General features: G+C 47.0%; 1 long non-coding RNA gene across 1 annotated transcript; it reads left to right on the top strand.

The window, feature by feature from the left end:
* The first annotated feature begins 337 nt into the window (after positions 1-337).
* Positions 338-5,607, top strand: LOC138165975 (uncharacterized). Its single transcript, XR_011169509.1, has 3 exons — positions 338-428; positions 3,694-3,757; positions 4,039-5,607. It is a non-coding gene; the product is annotated as an uncharacterized lncRNA (long non-coding RNA).
* Positions 5,608-5,828: the final 221 nt, after the last annotated feature.

The raw sequence follows: 5,828 nt of genomic DNA, 5'->3' as shown, positions 1-5,828 counted from the left end.
GGAAGGATAAGGTGGTGGAGGCATGGAGAGACAGTTCCTGCTCTGAAGATCTGAGAATGAGTCACGAGTATCATGGGACCCCCAAAACTCCTGCAACCTTCGGCTGTAGGAAGAGGCGGAATTACTAGGAAAAACTAGGGGTTATCATAACGTCAAGAGTGGCACCTTTTGTGAGAGCTGAGAACTGGAACAAAGTAGGTGTCCATCATTTGGGGAGTGGCTTAACCAACTGTGGTCCAGGAAGGAAATAGGATATGATTGTGCTGTAAGAAAGGATACATGTGATGAATACAGGGAAGCATGGAAAGATCTATAGGAAGCGATGCAAAGGGAAGTCAGCAGAACCCAAGAAAGCAACCTACACAATGGCTGCAGTCACATAAATGGAATGAACAATGCCAAATGAACACTAAAAATCCAAAGCAAAGGTAACAAAATGATCATGATCCAGCAGGACTCTAATGAGAAGGGAGGAGAGGATGCCTCCAACCCCACCCTTGGGGGAGGTGGGAGGTTCACAGGGACTGCACATAGCACATCTTGTAAGATTTTCTCATTGTACTAATTATTTGTGCTGATTTTTTTTAGTTTCTGAGAAATATTGTTACATGGAACATTGGAATCTCTGGGAGGGGAGAGGAAAGGGGTTTTTGGAACACTATGGTTATTTAAGAAACAGAAAATATCAATTAAAAAACTTATTTAAAAAAAAAAGATGGTCTGCATCAGAAAACAAGGAACTAAGTGGAGATAGGCTCCCTGTCCTCTGTCTTTGTCAGACCTCATTAGGACTTCCATGTTCAGTTCAGGGGACTTTGAAGGATACTGAGCAGCTAGGGAGGATTCAGAAGGATGGGAAAGGATCATGACATATGAGGAATGAAAGAAAGATTGGGTGTGTTGATTCTGGAAAAGAACAGACACAGGGGGAAATGGTGGCCATCTTTGTGTATTTGAAGACCTGTCACAAGAAGTTACTTTGTCCCATTGGACCCTGGGACCCAAACCAGGAACCAGGGGGAGCTATGAAGAGTCCAGGTGAGGCTCAAGGTCAGGGGACTCTTCCTAAAGATGAGTGCTGTTGCTAAGTGAGGTGGGGAGCTCCCCACCCCCAAAGCCAGGCAGCTACCTTAGGGTTCTTATTTAGGGGTGTGATGAGGGGCTATGAAAGTCCCCTCCAGCACTCCTATTCCGGGCTTCCAAAATGATATGAAATTGCTTGGGAGACGGCAGGGATCAATCCTCACAGCTTTAAAAATGGTGAATGTTCTGGGGTGACTTGTGTCTTGTGTGAGCTGGTGCAGAATCCAGCGGAACCAAAAAACAGCTGCCCAATGACCACAAAAGCATGAAGGAAAAAAGAAACCACACCAAGATTCCATGAAGCTGATTGATATAATATCAGAGATCAAAATAACTCCCCTGTTCTTAGCAGACAGGTGGTGGGCCACAGGCATGGAGGAGGCATGCGTATTCAGACACTGGCCAGAGTGGTGATGGTTTTCTTTGATCGGCTTGTCTGTTAAAATGGAAGGCCTTGTTGTGGGGAGGGAGTAGGGAGAGAATCCCTGGAAAGTAATGTATTAAAAAAGGAAAGAGCATCTGCGTGCTCTTAAAAAGAGAGACAGAGAGAGGTCAAGGAAACCCAAAGAGGCTTTCACTGCAGGTCCGGCTCTGCCCCTGTTCCTGTAGCCGGACCCTGGGGCCCATGAGTCTCTGCCCCTTGTCCCTGCAGTGAGTATCCTGTTCTTGGGGTGCCCCACCTGACTCAGTACACAGTTCCTGGCCCACTTCCTCCACCCCCAGGGCTAGCTGTCATCCTTGCCCCATCTGAGCCTTGGCACATGCACCCGTGGGCTGTCAGCTGAGGCCCTGGAAAGGTCAGAACAGCTCAAGCCTGGGCTCTATCTGCTGTGTAGGAGGGCCTCGTGGTCCAGCTCTCCCATCCTCTCCTCCTAGAAGCTTTCCTTGAGTCAGTCACAGATCGAGTCATTCCCCGACTTTTTTCTCCACTGGAGTCCTATCAGAAAAGGTGAGCCAAGTCAGTCGAGGTGGTGAGCAGGTGTAGTTTTTAAACGTGTTCACCTCCAGCACATTTCCATTTCAGTAATTACCCTCAAGTCTTCAAGCTTCCTCTGTCCTCAGTCCTGTGCTGGCTGGATCCACCTCGGAGGCTGTAGAGAACGTTTCTCTCCCTTCCAGGGCTGGGTGTCGGAATGACAGGGGAAGTCTGGGTCAAAGATGTCTGGGTGGGTGGGTGTGGGGAAGAGCTTCTGGGCTCACGGGGTGTTCTCACCTTCTGGGAGACCTTGGGAGGCTGGGTGGGGTGGGGGGGCAGCTGTCCATTGAGGCTGCCTCCTTGCCACAAGGATGATGGGAGGCCCGAGCATGGTAGCGGGGTGGCCCGAGGATGGCCTTCCTTTTCCCGAAATTGTCCTGCCTTCGCCATTTCTTAGCATCGCTTTGGTTTTGGTTCCTGAGCCCTTCTGACTGTGTCGTTAGCACGATTTTCCCCATGGGAATATGTTTTTATTTCACGGGGGACGTTCCTTCTCTGTCTTCGTAGCCCACTCAGTAGTTTCTCGACGCCTCTTTTCTTCTGCTCGGGCTCTGAGCTCGTTTTCTCTTCCTGCTGAAGGGGGAGACGAAATCTGACACCGAGTCTCCTCCTACTTCTTTATTAAAATCTTAACATCAACACAACTTCAAGGAAAAGCTGTGGGTTCACAATTCCCAGAATAATTCCCAAGAAGAAAGCACTCCCGCTGTCTTTTCATTCAATTGGCCTCTTTGTTCTGTAGATGGGGGGGCAGCTTACCTGAGACACCCCACAATCAGTGCCGGATGCCACAGAATTGCTCACCTTTCCTTCCCCTCCATCTTGTGCCCAACATTCTTCCTGCTCTGGAAGGCTTATGAACACCTCCTAATGCATGGTGTTAAATGTGAGGGAAAGCCTAGAGTTTCTTTCCCAAGAGTTCTCTTCTCTCAGACCAGAAAGGAAGCCCCCACCCATCCCTTCAGGGGGGAAGGTCATTCCCAATGGGTTTTGTTATTGGGAGAGCCTAGTACCAAGCTCTCTCCTTGCCAGTCTCATCAGGGATCTGTCCAGTACTGTGGCCTTTCCTTTCTCCTGAAAGACAAACTAGCTGAGAGGAGGATTCTTTGAGTACGCCCATTCCCTTTTTTATCTTGTTTCTCTCCTTCATTTTACCCTTTCAGGATCCCTTCACAAGGTTATTCATTCTCCTCATTCTTTCTGTGACCAGAAATGACTCACGTCCTTGGCCAGTCTCTGGTCTCTCTTTTCCTGCATTCCCCTTGGTCCATTCTGATCTGCTCCCCTGGGGACTCTTCCTTTCCTTCACTGGCCATAGTCAGACACTGGCATGAGGACAGGTCCATGAAAGCCTAAGTATCCCATCATGTACAAGGCTGGGGATGGCCTCTGATGGAGGCCCCCCATGCAAGTGATGCAGATGGTCACTTAGCTTTTTCCTAAGGCAAAGGTGAGAATTGTTTGTACAGTGGGAGAAACCAATCCTGGGAGCCATTTCTAAGGGATTTTAAGGTTCTTTCCTCTCCACTGCCCCCTTTTTAAGGAGATCCATTTGCCCTCAGTCATTCATTCCATTTCACCCACAAAGCTTCCCTGGAAGGTATAATAAAGTCTAATTCTCTTCCTTATCTTAGAAAAATATGATGAAGGAAACTGGAACTCACTGACAAGATGACCACTTAAATGTCAGCCAATAAGGTAATTAGTGTTTTTCAATCTTGATACCCCTCATATTTGACCAACTTTCCCATCAGAGTGCAAGAAAAGACATGAAATGTCCCAACAAGTTGGGGATGGGGCTTCAAGGAGAGTCAGGCCCCCAGATCCCATCTCCTCCCACTGCTCTCTGCCAGTCACCAGGAGGGAGACAAAAACCTGCCTTATGGAAGAGGAGTCAGGCAAGGTCCTTTGGAGGGGAGGAAGCCCAAGGAGATGCTCTGATTGCTAAGGAACTCACCTCTCATCTTTTGTTTTTGAAGGGCATAGAAGAAATCAAGTCCAAGGTTTCCTGGACCTCAGGCACCTGCAGGACCCCTCACTGCCCCACCCCAAGCCCCAGTGTTTGCAGATACTTAGATGAGTGGGTGGATGCCCTCTGCTGCACAGACACTGAACTGAGGTGCAGCTCTCCCAGAGCGAATGCCCCGTGGTGCAGAGTCTGGCCCTCTGTTCTGGCTGCTTGCCAGCCAGCCTTGCTCCGGCCTCCCCTGCCAACCTCCTGTCTTGGGCATGTCACAGATTTGGGAACATTTCCCAGGTGATGAATGACCATGGCCCTGGGACCTCTCCAGGCCTCCATTTCCTCCCCATGAGAGAAGATTGGACAGTCTTGCTCCAAGTTCCTTTTTGGAGGACTTTACATCTCTTTTGTATTGACTTCTCTGAGCCTGTGTTACTTCCCCCAATAGAATGCAGGCTCTTTGAGGGCAGGGACTGTTTGGATTTTGTCTTCGTATGTCCAGTAGTGCTCAGCACAGAGTAGACACTCAAATGTTTGTTGAAAAGGTGAACAGATGAATAGTCAAATGGGTAAGGGCCACAGGAAGGGGTGAAACACTCTCAGGCCATTGGAGGACTCCTTGGACTGAGTTATGGATCTAAGAACAGATGAGGGGGGGTTCTACAGTTTCAAGGGCTTTTCTTGCCCTGGGGGAGCAGCATTATTAAGAGTTAATAGGAATCAATCATAAAATTTAAAGAAACTCAAAACCTGGCCTACAGAGTCAATGCCATTCAATTTGCAATTATGACTGATTGGTTTGGTGGCTAAATTCTGTGTTAGGCACTAGGGAGGCAAAGAGAAAAGAAAAGGAAGAGCTTCTGCCCTCAAGGAGGTTCCATTCTATCAGGGGATACAAGAGACACATGTACAGGGATGAGCAATAAAATATATGCAAAAATGTTAATTTGGGGGAGGGACTAGTATCTGGGGGGAGGGGCAGTGTCAGAGAAGGTCCCTTGTCATTTCCTGCTGCCTAAGTATGGACCTCAGTCTATATGAACACATAGGGAACAATCACTCAAGATCCTTGTTGCCTGAATAGTTCTTGCTCTCAGTGAATCGAGATCCAGTTGTGTTTTTGGCCAAGGCAGACCTGCCTATACAGGATCTTCAGGGAGGTCTCTTCACAGCCTTCATGAAAATGTCTTTTTGTAATAGTAATGTTTTTAAAAAGAGACACGTTTGTGAACACGCTGTAGAGGTAAGGAGGAATTCTCCCACCGCCGTGTATTTGCACACTTTATCCACCTGCTCCTCACTTGTGTTTACAGAAATCCTCATCTTCCTTCAAACCTCAACTCAGGGGCCACATTCCTTGTGAAGTTTTTATACAGAAATACTATGATTAGGTTTATGCCACAAAGAGATCAAAGAAAGAGAAAATCTGCATTAAAATGTTCATAGCCATTTCTTTTTTTTTAAGAAAAGAATTGGAAACTAAGGAGTCCTCATCAGTCTGAGAATGGCTGAACACATCATGACATATGCTTACAATGGAATATTACTTTTCCTTAACAGTGTTTTATTTTATTTTCCAATTACATGTAAAGACAGTTCTCAACATTCATTTTTATAAAATTTTGAGTTCCAATTTTTTCTCCCTCCTTCCTTCCCCATCTCCCCAAGATGGCAAGCAATCTGATACAGGCTATAAATGCATGATCACGTTAAACATATTTCCACATAAGTCATGTTGTGAAAGAAGAATCAAACCAAAAGGGGAAAAACACAGGAAAGAAAAAAAAAAAACAAAATAGTGAAAACGGT

Source organism: Petaurus breviceps, unplaced genomic scaffold (genome assembly GCF_028583685.1).
Source record: "Petaurus breviceps papuanus isolate PSGF00001 unplaced genomic scaffold, PetGlider_PUasm1.0 218, whole genome shotgun sequence".
NCBI lineage: Eukaryota > Metazoa > Chordata > Mammalia > Diprotodontia > Petauridae > Petaurus > Petaurus breviceps.
This window is presented reverse-complemented; position numbering and strand designations above follow the sequence as displayed.